The sequence below is a fragment of the Alosa alosa genome, chromosome 18 (genome assembly GCF_017589495.1).
Source record: "Alosa alosa isolate M-15738 ecotype Scorff River chromosome 18, AALO_Geno_1.1, whole genome shotgun sequence".
Taxonomy (NCBI): Eukaryota; Metazoa; Chordata; class Actinopteri; order Clupeiformes; family Clupeidae; genus Alosa; species Alosa alosa.
The window spans coordinates 20,944,619-20,964,675 of NC_063206.1; the positions used below are offsets into that span (position 1 = coordinate 20,944,619).

The window sequence follows — 20,057 nt, forward strand, 5'->3', positions numbered from 1 at the left end:
AGTTGGTTGAATATTGCAAAAAACTCATCTATATTATATTTTACCACGTCTGCTTGCAGACCACTTGGGATAGCTTGCGGACCACACTTTGAGAAACACTGGCCTAGACCTTCAGTTAAGATTTAGCCGTGTGTGGGAGCCGTAATGGCTCCCACACACAGTTGCGTGCGGTGCAGTGCTGGAGACGCATCCCGTCCATTTTACATGGGCTTACGTCATCCGTCTTATGTCAACTGAATTGTGGGTCTGTTGCGTCACAACAGACACCCACTGGCATGCGTTGACGGAACGCAACTGTGTGTGGGAGCCGTTACACATCTTGTTCCAGCCATATGCTGCTTGGTGACATTACATAAAGTTTTTTTATGATATCCAGTACTGTATGACTTGTATATGACTGCATTGTATGTAGGCCTACTACATACACTGCCATGCAGAAGCCAGACAAACAGTATTAGAGCCAGTGTAGTGTTTGTTATACACACTCATAAAACCAATCTACAACCCCAAAACAGAAAAAGTTGGGACATTGTGTAAAATGCAAATAAAAACAGAATGTGATAATATACAAGTCTCGTAAACCAATATTTATCAGCAAAAAGGACATAGACAATATATCAAATGTTGAAAATGAAAATTTGGACTATTTCATGGAAAATATATGTTAATTTTGAATTTGATGCCAGCAACATGTTTCAAAATATGTTATAGTCAAATTTGTCATTTTCAACATTTGATATGTTGTCTGTGTCCTTTTTGCAACTAAATATGACTTTAAGAAAGTTGCAGATTATTACAATCTGTTTTGGGGTTGTAATAAGTGGTATGACTGGGAACATTATTTCATGGAAACTAATTTGTTGCGTCCATATTCACTGACTCTGTGGACTTACCTCACAAATAAAACTCAACTGTGAATATATATTTGACTCCACAAGTATGTTAAAATGAAAAGGATATTCGTTCGTTTTTCTGTTCCTTAAAGTAAAAAAGTTTTTTACTTTTTTGACTGAGAACATTTGATGAGAAAATCTTAGAGCCCTAACAAACCCATCCAGGTGTTACATGTTGACTATGCAGAGAACAAGGCAATTAAGGAAATGGCACAATGTGCCAAATATATTAGCATCCACAAATTAGTCAACTTTAACTTTAACAAAAAGTTGCTGGACATTCAGGAAAGTAAATGACACAGGACAACTGTGAGAAATCTTGACGTGATGAATGTGCTTTTGTTTCTTTCCTAAATACTCTGTGACACCTTGCAGTTTTTTATCTGCCATTGATTCCACCTTTGTGTCTGTGAGGGCTGCTGGGGGTTAAAAGAGCTGACTGGGGACTCAAGAACTGCATGGGCGCAGGGCTGAGATCCTCTCCCATGATTGGAGGTGAGACCTGTCACGTGACGGAAAGGCACTGTGCAGATGTGTTGCCGGAGGCTGCTTATAGTGTCAACAAATGCACACACACACACACACACACAGCATCCAGCAGACCCATGCTTTGTGATGTATGTGTGTGAGATAGTGTGTGTATGTGTTTGTGTATACTGTATGCATTTGCACTGTGCCTGTTGGCTTATTGCAGATACCTGCCACCACAGAGAACCTGTCTGTCGTCTCTGTTTGTGCGTGTTTTTTTCCAAGCCAGCTGGTGCATTTGTGTGCAAAATATTGCACTGATGATGGGGGTAGGTCACCTACTTCTCTCTTTTTTTTTTAAAGAGACAGTAGAGCTAACCTGCTCCACTAAGCTAAAGAGTCAAGGACATTTGAGTCATAGTAGCCTATAGCTATAGCTTACACCTTGCTAATGCATGCTGTTCTGACGAGAAAACCTTTGTATAAATGCATTATAACAAATGTTTTGCTGAACCCAAAATCCAAAACAGTGCATTAAGACCCTCTGATGAGGAGGTCTTTGTAAACCCCTTCAGTAAGCTATTAAGCTATCAGTATACTTAAGTATATATATCTTCCAATGACGTTTAATGCTGTGAAAGAAATGATATATATATATATAGATATATATAGATATATAAACATTAACTACATGTTGCCATGAAGTTCTTTAAAACTGGGCTATCAGAGCTCCTTGGTAAATAGTTATTAGCAGAAAAAAAACTAATATTATTGGCTAGTTGCAGACTGGAAGAAAGACATAATGAGATTAAAATATTATTTAACATAGGCTACAACCAAAACATAATGTAGCCCAGGCTAAACGTGAAATCGCAAAATTATATTAGACCTGTATAAATTGTCCCGAATCACATTAGTATTAGTGTCAAATGGCGTGTGACTTATTAAACCTTGTCGGTGGGTCCAAACATTAAAACGGGGACTTTTTAACACGTGTGAGAGGAATAAGTCGCTCATTGGAAAGAATGTTTGAAATCGTTTTTAAGACTGAACAGCGCAAAGGTCATGAGGGCAAACGATGTGTGCGCTGAAGCGACAGAAAACGAATGCCCTTCATTGCTGCGAACGCTTATGTCTCTCATTGGTCAGTTTTCCGCATCGCTGACAGAAAAGGGGCCGGCCGAAACTGTGGAATCTACTTAGAAAAACTCGGCACTGACATACTGCCCAGTACGGGTGACAGCTACGGTACAGTCAGACGAGGAAGGAGTGCAGCAGCCCCCACCCTTTTCGTCTCAGTTGCCATCTTTCAAGGCTTTTTAGATTTACAGCATTACGTAATTACACACTTGCAAGAGTTCAAGTCGTCTCGTTGTGCTATTGCACCCTGTAATGGAGCGTCCTCAAAAAGGCAGTGAAGCGCCTTTTACCGGCTGAAGTTGAAGACACGGTAAAATAATAGGCTAACTATAAAAAAAAGACAAAGAACATGGCGATTTTGTTCGAGCAGAAGATAACATCTGTTCTTTGCAGACTATCTGAGGCAAATGAAAGCGAGAAACCATAATCCTTCCTGATGTTTGAGTTCTTCTGGTAACGTAGGCTAGCAATGTCAGAAAGAGGTGGTGAACGCAGTCACAGACTCCGCTGAAGTTTCTGACAGTTTTCTAAAAAGTTCGTCCACGAAAGCAACAGCTGGGAGCTTGCAGTACATTTGGTGAGTAGGCAATGTTCGCGTTTATCAGTAGCCTAAGCTATAACTGGCAAAAAAACAGCTACAAAGCCATCGACTGTAAGTTATAGGCTACTGTATTGTTTCGATCTTGAAAAAAAAAAAAAACTAGTGGGTCTTCAGAGACTCGCATTGGTATTAAATCTGTCAAAGACTGCCTTGCTTTCACACATGCAATGTAGCTTGTTCAGGAAATGGCTATAGCCTCGTCAAAGTTGATATTGCCTAAAATAAACCGGAGTGACTCATATGGTTATTTATGAGTTTTCCTGTATACATTAGTAGAAACTAATCATTTGACTCTTAATTTCACGCAACAGTGATTACTATGAAAGCTATGAATACTTACGAAGCACTCAGAAACCTTCCTCGAACATGTGAAAGAAGTAATTCACATTTTAACAGATTAAACAAAAGTGTTAAGTAACATTCTTTCATTTTTAGACAGTTTCTTTAAACATGGACGGAAGTCAACAATCTGTCAACAAGATTTTTTTTAATATTCTGATCTCCTAAAAGCATCCATTATGCCGCTCTTATCTCTTAATGTACACGTGTGGCTTTTCCCACAAAAGACAAACTTAAAAGAATCATTGCTAACATTATCCTCACTTAAGCCTAAATAAATGCAGCCGAGCTGGTGGTCAAATGTGTAGTGAAAAATAAAATATTATTTTAAAGAAATGGGTTATTCTTCAGCATGTTATCCATGATTGACTGAGGTAACTGCAAGTTAGGAAAGTTTGTATTGCAGCAGTCCTTCCTCTTATCTTGGACATAAGGCCAGTACATGACTCCCAACTCTCTCTAGCCTTAGTAGTTGTGTTTACACATTATCTTTGCCATATTACTGTATACCACGGCCTGTACTCACTTTCACAGATTGTTGGATAAATAATTGCCCAGTAGTGTTAACAGGGGACATGCTGTATGTGTGTATCTGGCAGGGCTTCGACCTCTAGGCGACCTTTGATAGTCTGTGTGGTTAATCAGTGTAGCACAGCGCTACAGCTGGCTGGTTCTGTTACCTGCGGGATCGTGCTCGGAATGGAGCCGCCGTGTTTATCCGCCGGCTGGGCAGGAGCGCAGGGTGACCCCTCCCAAGGTCAATGGGCCTGTTTCTCTCCTGATGGCCTCTCCAGGGTCCTGCAAGATTCTTGGAAAAATAGGGAAAGAAAGAGAGAGAGGGGAGGGGTGGAGGGAGGGAGGGATATAGAGACTTAATGGAAAAGTTTTTTTTCTCCTTTCACACACGTCCTGGGGGTTGGGGATGTGGCTGATCAGATAGAGGGTGGAAATGCATGTGACTGCTTAGACATGGAGCTTCTCACTGGATCACACCAAAATAACATTGCTCTTGGGTAGACGTCTAGCCCCCAAAACATTTTGTGTCTTTAATTTTTTTTTAATAAAACGTGTGTATATATATATATATATATATATATATATATATATATATATATATATATATATATATATATATATGTGTGTGTGTGTGTGTGTGTGTGTGTGTGTGTAAAAAAAACTCATTTGAAGGAATATTCATTCTTATTTAAGTCTTTTTTGCACTCTTTTTTGCCCTGTTCCATTTGTTGCAGTACTACAGCACAAGGGAACATGCTGAATGCAGTCAGCAAGGGCAAAGAGGGTGGCCAGGCAGACGGTCAGAGGAGACGGGCTTTGGAGGAGGAGGGGTATTTTTTTAGGCAAAGCTGACCCTCAGTGTTCACATATGATCGTCCACATAAACAAAGGCCGCTATCCTCCGCACGTATCGCTCCCCTCGCTCTGGCCTTGTTTGTTTGCCCCATGGCAGCCGCGTCGGCCCGTTCCCCTCGCTCGACCAGGTGAAATCAAGGTCGTTCCCTCTCTCGCTAACACCATCAAAAGGAGGCCTGCGCCAATCTAAAGTTCTTGTCCTGCCCAGGCCTAGGCTGTTAGCGCAGATGTGGAGATAAAAGGGTACGGCAGAAGGGGGTGCAGGGCACCGGCTCTACGCCGGCAATGTGCGCTTCATTTTTCATTTTTCTCTCCTCTGCCTAAAAGAACAGTGGGATTTTTTGGTGTGTGTGGGCAGAATCTGGCGTCACGAGAGATGGGGCTCAGGTCTGATTTGAGGAAGAATGCTTTGATGATGAGGAAGCCCCGTGATCGGAGAGGTGGGGGAAGGAGGGGTGCTTGATACACACACACACACACACACACACACACACATACAGTATATATACACACACACACACCCCTTCGCATACTACAATGACACAATCATACACATATGCATCCTCTCTCACACACACATGCACACACACATTCACACAAGTGTGTTGGTGCATGGTGTTTTCGTGTGAACACAGCCAAAGCAGTGGAAGCTCGGCTGAGTCGGCCCCCATGCACCTGAGCCCAGGAGAAGTTAAACCTGAAGCGCTGGCAGGGGAAAGAAAACACCAGCCATCTGGGTTACTCTGCTGTCAGAGCTCCCTCTCCCGCTCCTCTCACTCTCCTCTGGCCAGACACCAGCATCTGTTTGATATCTGCACCACGAGAGGCAGAGGAGGGAGAAAAAGTGGACAGAGAGAGGGAGGGAGGGAGGGAGGGAGAGGAGGGAGACAAAAGAGAGGTAAGGAAATACGGAGTGAAGATGCACCCAAAGGAACAAAGAAACGAGAGGGAGGGGGGAGGTGCGTGGGGGGGTGATCTGTCTCTGCCTGGCTGTGGTTTCAGGGGCTATTTGTGACCAGTGAAAAGATCCGCTGTGCCTAGCCGAGGACAGTCCGCCCTTCCCTCCCTTCTCATCTCCCGGCCTGGATGGTCAAGGGCTAGCCTCTCTGTGCTAGCTTACATCGATTGTTACAACTCCAGAACTCTGTCTGAGGAAAGGAAAGAGAAAGAGAGAGAAAAGAAAGAGAGAGAGAGAGAAAGGAGTGCAGAGGGGAGGAGAGAGGGTAAGTGTAAAATGGGGAGGGGTTGGAGCAGGAGGAGTGGGTGGATGTTTGGTTGGCGGGGATTCCCACCAGCTTCTGGTCATGAATCCCTCACTGTGAAATCCTACCCCGCTAGGCTTCTTTACTATCTGTTAACAGTGCTTTGGGCTTTAATGGCAGCAATCAGACCACGAGAGAAAAGGAGGGAGAGCGGAAAAGAGAGAGAGTGTTAGTGGAGTAGGCAGTGGGTCGCTTGTCTGAAGCAGCCTGCTCTTTTGCTTTCTCAATCTCCCTCTTTCTTTCCCTCCCTCCACTCTCTCTCTCCCTCTCTCTCTTTCCCCCTCCCTTTCCCCTGCCTTACTGTGTGCTATACGGTTGCCAAGTGCTAAGAATCCTCGGAATGTGGGATTGCAGTGTTCTGATAAAGTTTGCTTTGTTCCCGCGGTGACCTGAACACTGGGAGGGATCCGGGACCCTGGGAGTCAGTCTGCAGCACAGGGCTGCACTGTGCACACTATTCCCTATAGACCCGGCTCCACACAGCCATAAATACTCTGTGTGCTACCCTCAGTGCAACAGGAAATACCCTCTGTGTACTTGTGTACTGCCATTAGTGTAAGAGTAAATACTCTTTGTGGGCAAGGGTACTTTCAAATCAGCAGTAAATACTGTACAAGTCAATCAGCACTGTTAGCTGTACAATAGAACATTAGTCTTCCTAACAATATATAAAGCATAGATTTATATGTAATACTATATCATTTTAAATATATAAAAATAAATTGAAAAAATCAAATTTTTCAAAAACAAGCCACTTTATATACAGAACCACTAACTTTTAGGTCAGACTACCAAATCCTGTACCATGTCAGCATATAGAACTATAGCGCACACACAAGGTTGGAGCATAGCGAATTTCCAGTTGTTTGCGTTAGTCATGCATATGGGCCATGAGCTGGTGGCGGTATGGGAAGCTTCTGTGCATGTTGTGACTTGAGTTAATGAAGGGAAGAGAGTAGAGAGACGGAGGGAGTGAGGGCTGTTCGCTGACACAAATGTCCTCCCCAGTGACCTTTCGTGTGCCACACGACCTTCACGTCATCAGATGACCGCCCCAGCTGACACAAGCAGGTCCGCAGTTAGGGAGTGTGTGTGTGTATTGTGTGTTGTGTGTGTGTTTGTGTCATGTATCTGTCATGTACTTTTTGTGTGTGTGTGTGTGTGTGTGTGTGTGTGTGTGTGTGTGTGTGTGTGTGTTTTGAGGATTATGTACTGTTCTAGCCGTTTTGTGTGTATTTACAGTATGTGTGTGTGTGTGTTTGCATGGGACTGTGTGTGTTGTTGGCGTGTGTGTGTGTGTGTCAGAGATTGGGAGATGAGTTGTGTTGAGCTCAGGGCTTACAAGTAGAAATGCCGCCTCAGCCCATGGAGTGGGGGCAGCCTGACGCGGTCACTTAGAGTGTAAACACAGAGATGCTCTCTTTGTGATTACACTACACTACAGAGGGCCAGGGGGAGGGCAGCGTGTGTGTGTGTGTGTGTGTGTGTGTGTGTGTGAGGGTGAATGCAAGGTAATCTATCCCTGTGTGTTGCACAGGTGTGTGTATGTATGTTTGGTATTGATTGAATGATTGTGGTGTGGTGTGGGTTTGTGTGTGTGTGTGCCTGCATGTGTTTGTTTCAGGAAAGAGAGTGTGTGTGTGTGTGTGTGTGTGTGTGTGTGTTAGAAGAGGTCTTTAGGGACACTTTGCGTGTGAAGCCTAATCAGATGGGAACTCTGTGGGAGCGTCGGCAAAACAAGCAGCGTCCGCTGTCTCTCCGCCACCACTGTTTTCACTGTAAATATGGCATTTCTGCCTGCTGTGAGGGTTCTCCCTACACACACACAGAGAGAGAGAGAGAGACACACACGCAAACACACACACTGAGATATACTTACCATGAGATAGATAACAAGATGGACACAGACATGCTTACGCATAGATTCATTCACACACACATAGACACACAAATACACAATGCTTAATACAGAAAAAATATATTGTATTTCTCCCTCAGACCCTCACATATATATATATATATATATATACACACACACACACACACACACACACACACACACACACACACACACACACACACACACAAACTGAAGGGTAGAGGTAAAAAGACAGAGTCGAGTTGTCATGCTTATGAAGGAGCTCTTGAGAAAACAGTCAATCAATTTGACATTCTTTTGGACATCACAGAGACAGTTTTATCATTCTTAAATAGTTCAAGGCAAGTTCAAGTGTAAAATTCAGTTCTCATGATGCTGTTGGCTAGAATCATAGCAGCGTATGTCATGTGTTGGATCTTGTATTCTCTGAGGAGTCCAGAGATTGAGGTGGTTCCCAGCTCTGTGCCATGTCAGTTTTTAAGTCAACAAAAAATTTAGATTCATACGACACTAAACCACCAGCCCCGACAAACATGCACTATTTCTGGCATTGGTATATAACATAAGGAATTTGCGTTTGATGTATGGTGCTACACAAATTAAGAAAAATGATGTAAGGGTGCTACACAAAAATGATGTAAGGGTGCTACAAAAATGAAGAAAAATGACTAAACATTGCTGGTCATGTTTGGGAAGCACAAGTAGAGCTGGTGGAGGCATGGGAAGTTTTTGTGCATGTTGTGACTTGAGTTGGCCATAAACGCTTGGTCAAATTCAAGACTCTTTTCCTCAGTAGTTCCGTGTTGGTGGAATCAGTTGCCCAGTGCTCTCCGTTCCTGTGATAGTTTTGGGTCTTTCAAGAGGGGTTTAAAGGCATATCTGTTCTGCATGCACTTAGTTAATTAAGTGTTTCTTAATGAGTCATGGTTTGTATATTATAGTATAATATATGGAAGTAATTGTTTATTTTCATAGTTTATTTTCATTAGGCTATTGATTACATTGACAATATTGTTTATTATTGCTTTTTTCCCTTAATGTAGATTTACCAACTTTTTAAAACTGTTCACTGTTAATTTAACTATTGTAAGTCGCTTTGGACAAAAGCATCTGCCCATCCCACAGAATGTAGCGGTTGATTTTATCAGTACATCGCGGAGGCCTTTTCTTACTCATTGACAGTTCTGAGCTATTCGAGGGCACCACATAGTCCGCACTGAGTCACATTTTGATGTAGCTAGCTTGAAAGTTTCAGCTGGGTTTTTATTTTTTTTCCCTTTGTGGTTAAGTTACGACACACACACACACACACACACAGACACACCCCTGCGTGTGATGGGTCTGGGGGGGTGGGGGTGGGGGGGTGCCTGAGGCCAGTGGCTGGTTGTGGTTGTTGTCTGGGGGGAGAGAGAGTGCTTCTGGGGGCCGGCCCCAGAGCAGCTGGCAGTCTCAGCTACTGTAAACATCCTTGACTGGAAGCTGGTGCTCTAGATGGGGCTTTCAGTCGGATGTTTGCAGCAGCCAACTGCTATTACCCACGGAGACTTAACAGGGCAAAATATCCCTTAATAATATTATGATAATAATAATAATTTTATAATATACAACAAATGATTAATTTGTTTTGCTAATCTGTCTTGTGACGGTAAATGTTCTTACCTTTTTTCTGTAGAAGGGTGATGTTATTTAAACATTTCTACTCCTGGTACTGATGTGTCAGGTGATTTACTCTCCATAAGTTTAAAAAATGGCCTGTGTGAAAACTTTTTTTTTAATACATTGTCCTATTGTCCTTGATGGTCCACATAGTGGTGTTGTTTTAAAGTTTAGAGCCTCGCCTCTTTAACATTTGCAGTTCTGTGTGTGTATGTGTGCGTGCGTGTGTGCGTTTGCTCATGCGTGTGTGTGTGAGTGTGTGTGTGTGTGTGTGTGTGTGTGTGTGTGTGTGTGTGTGTGGTGTCTGGGGGCGTTGTGGCCTGGAGCCTGAGAGGTGTTTGGGGAGGTGGGCGCTGTGCCCCATGGGGTCCTATTGACACCCCCCGAGACCTCGCAGACACTGGAGCCCAACGGTGAGACCCAATCCAGCATGTGTGTCAGATTAACACATCAGTGTATGTCAAAACACACTGAGAGACAGGCGGCTTTACACACACACACACACACACACACACACACACACACACGGACAAAGATACACCCGCACACACTCAAAAGTCACACACACACACACACATGCACACACATTCCTCCATGGCACCTACCGAGTGCTAAGCCCTGGATTACCACCCCAGCCCCTGGCGTCTCAGCATATCAAAGAGCCGGGATACACGGCCCGCTATCCCAACCGCCACCACAGCCGGACCAGGGCTTCTCACTATCTATTCACTATTTCCTATCTGCTGGGGTGCTGCCACACACACACACAAACACACACACACACACCACTGAGATTCAAAAACAAATACACACCATAGGCACATATACAAACACATATAAACACAAAGATTCAAACACATGCTGCTTTAGGCAAGGCATAGCCAAAAGTATTGACATCCCACCAATACATTGAATTGCTTTCTTGTGCTGCTGAGCTAAGCAGCGGACATGGTAATGATAGAAGGGCAGGGAACAAGAGAGAGAGAGAGACAGACAGGCGGGTGAGTTGGACAACGCGTCTGCGGTGACGGACGGAGGGGGGCCTCTCGCCATTTCAAAGCCCCGTAACCGAGCTCAGAAAAGCAATCTCATGTATCAGCCCGCATGATGGATGTGCCAGCGGGAGATCGTATGGAATTGCACATAAACACACACTCACATGCAGCCCTGCTGCCTCAATACATGTTGTGTTTGTCTCGCATTAGGGCCATATTGTACCACGTCAGTTATAGGCTTACTGTGTTTTACACAGGTACACTATGGGGTGTTAAAGCCAATTTCGAACTTGTAATATGCAAATCGTTCACCTAGCATAGCTATACAGCATAGACGTAGCGAGTCGCTACCGAGAAAACCAGCCATGCAATTTCAAGAATGGCAGCCCAACAAAACTCACGAGAATCATTACATTGTCAGTAGATATAGCTCTTTGAATATAGTTTTTGCCTGTTAATCCTTCACCTCCATTGTGTACAGGTGGGATAAGCCACGAGAAGTTTGCTATTTACAACAGCACAGTAAAATATAAATATATCGCGACTCTAGAGGGAGCTCTACAGTCATCAAAAATACCTAAACATGCATAGTGGACCTTTAACACAGGCAGCTCGTGACTATGCAACTATGTGCACCTGTCTGTTAGTGTGAAAGTGAAAAAATCTGTAATGGAGATTTGATCGTAGCAGAGTAGAGATTTGTCTGACACACTGATGCGAACAATGATGAGACTGAGAGAGAGAGAGAGAAGGCTCAGAGGGAAGGCTTGGCTAAAGCCACTCAGCTGATGATGTTCGGTGGGCTTGAAGATCAGTTCCAACAAGAATGCGGTCACTAGCCTAGCCCTAGCTTTTTTTTTTATTGTTATTATTACATTCTCAATATGGAGCTGGTACTCCAGGCCTGTGCTCCAGGGAGCAACACTGGCCGTGCCCAGTCGAATGTTTTCATTCCTAGAGAGTGTTATTCCTCTGGGCTGCCGGCTGAGCTAACCGCATGCCGTGTAAATCATGAGTGGCAGGGTCTTTGTGGGACACGGGTGCCCTCCTGCACCCTAATCGCTTTCAGCACAATGGACAGCTCTCTGAGGATGACACACTGCTTGCTGGTGGTGCCCAGGTCCCTGGGACTGTGTCCCCACATGTCCACTGGGACTGTGTGTGTGTGTGCGTGTGTGTTAGTGAGAGAGAGATCATTGAATGAATACTTGCTGAGTTGCAAGCCCCCTCTGTAATTCATTATGAAGAAGTGGACTAACTAACTTAAATGAAATGTAACCATTTTTTAATACGTCACCTGAGAAGGAAGGAAGGAAGCAAGGAGTTGTTGAATAATAATCACACATGAAAACAAGTTAAAAACAGATTTGTTTGTGTGGTATGCGGGGGTGTACAGTAAGCAGAGATTCAGAAGTGGGTGTAAAGTCCGAAACTAAATCATATCATGTCTGGTGAATAGGCTTAGCTATATTGTGAACAATGGTGCATAGGTCACTATACACCGGAACAAATCAACAAAGAAATAGTCATACAAAGCCACAAATGGTACACCTGTAGGTCACTTGCACTTTGTCATTTTTTCCCCCTGGTATGTTTGCAGTCATGGGATGTAGGCTATTCAGATTCTATTTCATGACTTTATGATGTCCTGCTTTTAATTTTCCCAGTCATAGGACTTCATAGGATGTAGGTTATTCAGATACTATTTCATGACTTTATGATGTCCTGCTTTTAATTTTCCCAGTCATAGGGCTTCATAGGATGTAGGTTATTCAGATACTATTTCATGACTTCTGACTAGTTTGATATTATGGATGCAATAGGGTTATATGGATTACAGATAAGACCTTTTACAACATAATTAGGCTTTCTCCCTTCCTTGCAATAAATAAAATTAAACCAATCAGATTAAATCAGATTTGTATATAAAAACATGTGATGTCCATTGAGCCAATTTAATGGCTGGTATGAATGAAACACAATACACAGATATCCTGCTATGTCCCTGCTGCATTTAAATAAAGAAAGTGAGACTTGAAATATGTTACAACCATAATGCTTATATTTATTGGTAAAGCTCTTAAAGGTTTTTGAACCCTGAAATACTTTACTATACTGAAACATGTAAAGCATGCTTTGTGTATTTCAGGATTCAAAAACCTTTAAGAGCTTTACCAATATTGGTAAAGCTCTTAAAGGTTTTTGAACCCTAAAATACACAAAGCATGTCTTTAAATGTATAAAAATCATCTGATTAAGTGTAGTTGTTTCCACATAATTCCTTATGAATTGAATGGTGTTCTTATTGTGTGTGAGAAAGAAGCATCCCCCCGAATCCTAATCTTTTGTCACGCTTGTCACCAGGGATGAGGGGGGCTACAGTACGTGTGTTAACACACAGGGAGTCATTTGTGTGAGAGTTTGCTCTCGGAGAGGCGAGGCAAAAGGATGAGCCTCTTCAGTGGCCCACTCTTGTACTCCTCCTTTCATCCCACCATTTCTCTTCTCTTCTCCGTCTCTCTCTCTTCTCTTCTTTTTTTTTCTTCTCTTGTCTTGTGTTGCTGTGTTTTTTTCATACCGTTCCTTTCATTGTCCCTCACTCTCCGTCCACTCCCACCCTTAATCTTGCCCCCCCCCCTCTCTCTCTATTTCTCTTTCGCTCTCTAGCTCATCATCCCCTTCTCTCTGCCCATGGATTGGCTCCATGTCTGATGACTTTACCCAGAGGAATTGCTGGTTGATGAGAGAGAAAGACAGAAAAGTGGTAGAGAGAGAGAGAGAGAGAGTGAGTGTGTGAGAGAGAAAGAAAAAACAAAAAAGAGGACAGAGAGAGAGAGAGAGAGAGAGAGAAAGTAAGTGAGAGAGAGTCCTCTTTTCCAGTCGTAGGAAATGGGTCTGAAGAATGCAGAAAGCCCCCATTCAGTGGCGGCCCTCGGTGACTGGGAGCGGCCACATCCTCGGGGGGAGAGTAAGGGGGGCAGGCTGGGTGGGAGATGGTGGGGGGTTGCTGCCTGGACACTGGCCAAGGAGCTCCAGGGTAACTGCTCAGATGATGCTGGTCCGTGGGAGCGTCCAGCCCCTTACCCCCCCCCCCCCCCTTCTCTCTGACTCTCTCCCCCCCCCCCTTGCCCTCCCCTGAGACCCTCCGTTGGGTTTGTGGTGCCACAAACAGGGGCAGCCGTGGCCTACTGGTTAGCGTTTCGGACTTGTAACCGGAGGGTTGCCGGTTCGAGCCCCGACCAGTAGGCACGGCTGAAGTGCCCTTGAGCAAGGCACCTAACCCCTCACTGCTCCCCGAGCGCCGCTGTAGCAGGCAGCTCACTGCGCCGGGATTAGTGTGTGCTTCACCTCACTGTGTGTTCACTGTGTGCTGAGTGTGTTTCACTAATTAACGGATTGAGATAAATGCAGACACCAAATTTCCCTCACGGGATCAAAAGAGTATATATACTTATGCTATACTTATACTTAAACAGACCCCCTTCCTTCCCTACACACAGGGCCCAGACTGGACACTCACTCTGGTCTGGTCAGTGCCTTGGTCCAGTAGATCCAGATAGCCTCGGCTGTGTTGCTCAATCGTAACAGACACAGACAGACACCAAAATCAGATAACAGTGATAATAGTTTTTCTACTGTAAGATTTACTCATGCTGGCTAGTTGGCAACACAGAAGTGTTGGAAAGTCTGTTTTGAGTCAGTAGGAAGAAGACAAAAAAAATGGGCTCGTCTAGGAGGAGGTTCTGTAGACGCTCTAATCCCCAAATTGCCTCCATGCAGATGGGATGGTCTGAGTGGCGTGGGACTGGTGCCCTGGAAGAGTGGTGGAAGAAAACTCTCCTACTCTCTCTCTTTCTCCATATCTCTCTTTCTTTCTCTCTCTCTCTATCTATCTCTCACTCACTCACTTACTTTCTCCCACACTCTCACACTCTCTCTCTATCTCATTCTCTCGCTCTCTCTCTCTCTCCTCAGTTGCTTTCCCTCATATTCCTTTCATCACTCTCCTCTGTTCACTTCACTCAATTCTCATGCTCCTCTAGTGTTCTTCTTTCCTAAGAATTAAGTTATGCTTGCCAGGTTATGCTGCTAATTCTTGCTCCATGGAAATAAAATAGAATAATCACATCTTTTGTCATAAGACAGTGACTTTGTGACCGTTCACTAGATTCATCTCCAAGAATAGTCATATGTCATTAGGATGGTGTGTATTTGTGTATTTGTGTGGTTGTGTGTGTGTGTGCCTGTGTGCAGTCCATGAGTGAGATATATTAAGTGCACTACTGGGTAGCAGTAAGCTGAAATAAATGTGGTTTTACAGTACAGCTTCCTGCGAGGATATGCCAGGGTCAAATGAGTGTCATATCCCAGCATGCACTACGTCTCTATTCAGGGTCTATTCTTATTCTGTGTGCACACAACCAAATCCAGAAGTCTCTTTGTTTTAACTGTGAGTAGATTTGAGTATTTCATCTGTGAAGCTTTGAGAGGAGTGGCACTAAGAGTCAGTTGGAAAAATCTTACTGTGTACCTGCAGGTTGGTGCCAGAAGGTGTCTTTTTGGTGGACAGAAGCTCCTGTCTCTTCTCCTCCGTATTGTACTTGACGGGTTGTTCTCCAGCACACCGGCTCTTCTCGCTTCCTGTCCCTCTGGGAGGGACCTTTGACCTTGTGCGAGCTTCAGGAAGTGTAAACATCCTACACTCTCAGCTGGAGCTGAGCAGGAGGCTGGGAGTGGGGTGTTTGCTCTCCCTGGCTCGGGAATGCAGCGCACAGGACGGGATACAGCCTCTCTCTCTCTCTCTCTCTCTCTCATTCGTTTTTTTTTCTCTTTTCTCTTCCAGGGAAAGGGCTGGGAAAGGTTTCTGAGATCTGGGTCGAGCTGTTTTGTGCTTCGTAGGTGATGTATGGGGCACAGGGACACCACTGGCATGCACTCCCACCCACTTTCACTAGTGTTCATACCACACATACACACACACACACAGACACACACACACACACACACACACACACACACACTTTTTATATCCATACAGAGACACAGGCACACTTACACAGTCTCTTAGAGACAGCACACACATGCTCAAACAATAGACACACGTACACACCCACACGAATAATTGACCACAGACTACCAAGTTTTGTACCAGGCTGGTATGTAATCACATGTAAGTCACCTTCCATTTTGATTTCTGCCAAATGCAGTGTACAGTACTGTACATCATGTACTTCCTTCTGAGTGCAGTAACGTTAGGGCTTTTGCTGGGGCTGTATGGTGCTGTAGGGCTTTACATAGAGGTGGCCTGTGGACTGGTGATTTACGAGATTCTTGTTTCTGGTGTTTTGGTACTGGGCGGCACCATCAGTAAGGAGCTCCAGGCCCGGTCTGGAGGACAAAGCGGCTGCCTTTGAGGCTCTCTGACCCGGGTGTGGTGTGACCCAAGACAGGCCGCGTCCAGCCGGCACCGGGGCCCTCCTGGCCAATCAGAGCGAGCCTGGCTGCCGTGGAGTGAACGCACAGGAAGTGGCTATTTATGTCGGCTGCGGGGCCAGAGAGCGCCACCCTGCCGCTGGGAGAGGCCCTTCCTCCACACCCCCCCCCCCCCCCCCCCCCACACACACACACACACACACACACACAACCCCCGAATCCGCTGAGGGAGCTGAAGAGGGTGGGGGGTGGATGGGGTTACAGGTTACACCCTGCTGCCAACCACTCCATGTGTACGGCATAATGACCTCTGACCCCCAACGAGAGCCTACACCCACATTCTGATGTATGCTGGCACCATCTATTTGCTGACCTTGACTCTCTTTCTCTCTCTCTCTTCCTGTCATTCTCTCACTCTCTACTCTCCCATGTTCAGAATGTAGGTCAGACCATTTTCGGCAGCCACCCACTCACGCTGCTCCTATGTGTATACTTAAGGCCCATTGAAAAAAAGTTGGATATGTAGTTCCGTAAATGGCCACAAGGTGGAGCACATAAAGCATTCTGGAAAGGCCCTCTGCATTGTGTAGTTTGCTGAATGAATTTATACATAGCATATGTGTGTTCACATTTGTTTGCCTAATTGATTAGTTATTTTATCTGATGTCTCCTAGCAATAGAAGGTGATTCTAATGCAGGATTCCAACATCCAACAAAATGTTCCTTGGACTTTTTGTTGGTTGCTATCAATGTTAGACATACAAACATTTTTGTGATCATTTTGGATATCTGATTTAAAGTCTGCAGAAGCACTTCAAACATCTTGTTAGCATCAGTCACTGGTATATGAACCAAGCTTACAATAAATGGTGTCAGATGTCCACCAGGGGGAGCCAGAGTACCAGGGCTCTTGGATGGAGGAGATCCTCATGCGTGTCAGCAGCAGATGGGATGTAACATTTTCTTAATGTGGCAACTGAGAAATGCATTCAACCATGCTAAACAGCAACACTGATCTCTCTCTCTTTCTCCCTCTCTCTCTATCTCTCTGTACATTTTCTGACTCATAGTTTGTTTTTCTCTTGCCAGTCTCTGTTTTTGTGTCATTTCTGTAAGAAGTGACCACTTTGTCCACACACACACACACACACACACACACACACACACACACACACACGCGCACACACGCACACACACGCACACACGCACGCACACACACGCGCGCGCGCGACCCTGAGATCATAAATACCCTGACAGGAACGAGTATGACTAACATACTCATAGTAATGCATTTCCATTCTCCCTCTGATTGAGTCCCCCAGGTTTTTTGTGATTGGACGAGGCAGATTGCTGAGAATTCCCCCAGCAGGCAGTTGACATCTAAGGCAAATAAACGTTGTGGAAGTTGTGCCTGAAAAGACTGTAAATGCACACACTCTACACACACACACGCACACACACTGTGCTCTTACATAACTGCTTTTTGAGCTGCCTCTCTTAAAGTGTCTCAGAGGAGCATGCCGTATCTGTAGTACACAAACTGATCACAGCTGAGGGGCCGCCCGCCACACAGTGCTGTCCTTACGTCACCCTGGCTGGCATCCAGATTAGGTCAGATTGCACTGAATGAAACCTTTCATCAGACATTTCGTCTGATAATCTGGTATGTGGGACCTGTATCTCAACCAGCAACTGAGCAAGTGGTGGTAACATCTGACTAGCTGTTTACTTTCAACTTAGTTCTGTACTACCCACTTACCTCTCTTACAACTGCTGTAAAACACACACACACCACTCATATTTTGACTTTTCTAGTTTCTAGTTGAGCAAAAAAGTCACAAGGTGGCTTCAAGTCACAAGTCCACAGGTGGCTAGTCCTCCTGCACACACACACATGACAAAGAGAAAGGTAAGTGGTAGATTGGCAGGTGGGGAGTTGCATCTCCTAATCTGTGCCTGCATGTGAAGATTATTTTCAGTTGGTCTGTGTTGTATCTTTGTATTATTTATAATGTGTGTATCATTTTATGATGTGTGTATTTGGGGGCTAATCTGATGTCGATGTGAGCATCCCTGAGCCAATAAAAAAAGCATTTCAATGACATTGAGTGTAAAACCTCATTCTTTCTCTATGTGTGTGTGTGTGTGTGTGTGTAGGGGGGCGGGGGGTATTTTGGGTTGGACAAGATGTTGGTCAAAACTCCCACACAGTCTGTGTGATCCTGTATAGTGTGTGGTCTGGTTTCAGGGGATGCACGTTCTTGCTCTTGCTCTCGACTGCAGGAGGAAGTGAAACTGTTGGGTTTGTTTACTTCCCTCTGTAGACTCTGAACAACTTGTAAATCCTCCACCCATACCCGCTCAACACTTCTCAGGGCACGAGGGGTGTGTGTGTGTAAGACACAGAGCAAAAGAGAGACTGACACCTACTGCTGACAACTTGGTGTCTACGTGTGTGTGTTTACCCTGCAAGCAATGAGCAAATGTCACAGCCACAAATACCTTGAGATATGAACTTGGAAATGTACAAACTGTGAGACATATGACTTACAGGGAGTCTTAATGCTGAAAGACATGACTGACAATCTTCATACCAAACACACACACATTCATGAACGTGTTCAAATAAGGCTGATGCAAGGAGATGTCTGTGGTGTTAACATCAGGTATTCTCTCACACACATAAACATTTATACTGTTTCAGAGCGGATTTGCAGGGACAGCAGATTAACGATGAAGCCTCCTCACAGAACACTGATTTAAAAACATTTCTCCCAGAATGCAAACCCTATCCCCCCCCCTCTCTCTCTCTCTCTCTCTCTCTCTTCTGTGGCACTCTGTTTGCGTGACTGCTCTATGAGATTGAATAAAGTTGTGAAATAAAATTGTAAAAGGAGAACACAAGGAGCACAAGCTCCTTAGGAGATGTCTGGTATTAACCCCCAACCTACACTCACACAAGCACACCTGTCTTCTGTCCTCTATCATTTCAAAAGCAGTAGTTCCTGAAAAAAAAAAAAAAAACAATGTTTAGTTTCTCACCTGACAGCAGTGTGACAATGAGCCTAATATATCAGTTGTTTCCAACTGTACACATGATTCTCCCCTGATAGAGAATTAACACATACAGTGAACTGATATGGAAACAGGAATTTCCTCCTGTAGTAAACTTCAAAGGGGAAGTGCTCTATTCAATACACAAGTGTATACATGTATTAGTGCTCAACAAGGTCTGTATTAAGCATCATTTCACATGTATGAGGTTTTATTGAACAATGTTGATGGTTTTTGTTAATTTCTTATTCTTAATCAAATTTGTCTTGATGTAAGGTTACAGGTATATAGTATGACTTGAAATAGAGTTTAGACTCCCAATACACTGTATGAATATGTAACTTATAATGACAGAATAGTAACAATATTATGGCAATGTATTAGAAGGCTATAAAGTGGGGGCGCTGTGGTGCAACAGGCTATAGCGCCCATACCATGTACGGGTCCAAGTGCCCACGGCGACTCAGGTTCAAATCGGACCTGCGGTCATTTCCCAACCCCACCCCATCTCTCTCTCCCACTTGCTTCCTATCTTCACTGTCCTATCCGAATAAAGGCAAAAAGGCCAAAAAATATACTTTAAAAAAAAAAGAAGGCTAAAGTTTCTATCCATACTATATAACAAAACCTTAGATCAAGACCAAAGGATTTACCAAGAATAAATCACCCATTGAACAATAAGAAATTGCTGAATAAAGACCTAATAAATGTGTAATGATGCTTAATACAGACCTTGTTGAGCACTAATACACATATTACTTATGTATTAATGGTTAATTAATGATTCCGTAAAATAAAGTGTTACCAGGTAAAGTGATTAATATAATCTACTGGAATCAAAACAAATCACTACAAAAGGCTTTTGAAAAATCTACATTTTCCACAAGTATTCATCTTAAGCTATTTGAAAGAATGCTGCCGCTTGAGATTGAACAGAAAATGTACAAATCATCAAAAATTCAAACA

General features: G+C 44.1%; 1 long non-coding RNA gene across 1 annotated transcript; it reads left to right on the forward strand.

Moving 5' to 3' along the window:
- The first annotated feature begins 2,807 nt into the window (after positions 1-2,807).
- Positions 2,808-18,141, forward strand: LOC125312064. Its single transcript, XR_007196562.1, has 2 exons — positions 2,808-3,078; positions 17,360-18,141. It is a non-coding gene; the product is annotated as an uncharacterized LOC125312064 (long non-coding RNA).
- The last annotated feature ends 1,916 nt before the right edge of the window (positions 18,142-20,057 follow it).